Source organism: Capsella rubella, unplaced genomic scaffold (genome assembly GCF_000375325.1).
Source record: "Capsella rubella cultivar Monte Gargano unplaced genomic scaffold, Caprub1_0 scaffold_7, whole genome shotgun sequence".
Taxonomy (NCBI): Eukaryota; Viridiplantae; Streptophyta; class Magnoliopsida; order Brassicales; family Brassicaceae; genus Capsella; species Capsella rubella.
In genome coordinates, this window is record NW_006238917.1 from 16,700,913 (window position 1) to 16,701,169 (window position 257).

Genomic DNA, 257 nt, shown 5'->3' on the forward strand with positions numbered 1-257 from the left:
GGGTTCCACTGCTGTTGTCGATACCTACCCTAATGCCGATGGTGAAGATGTTTTCAACCGTTTTTATGTCTGTCTTGGAGCAATGAAACAAGCATTTTACTATTGCCGGCCTATCATAGGGATTGATGGGACTTTTCTGAAACATGCCGTCAAAGGCTGCCTATTGACTGCTATTGCTCATGACGCAAACAATCAGATATATCCAATTGCGTGGGCAGCTGTACAAACTGAAAATGCTGATAATTGGTTGTGGTTTC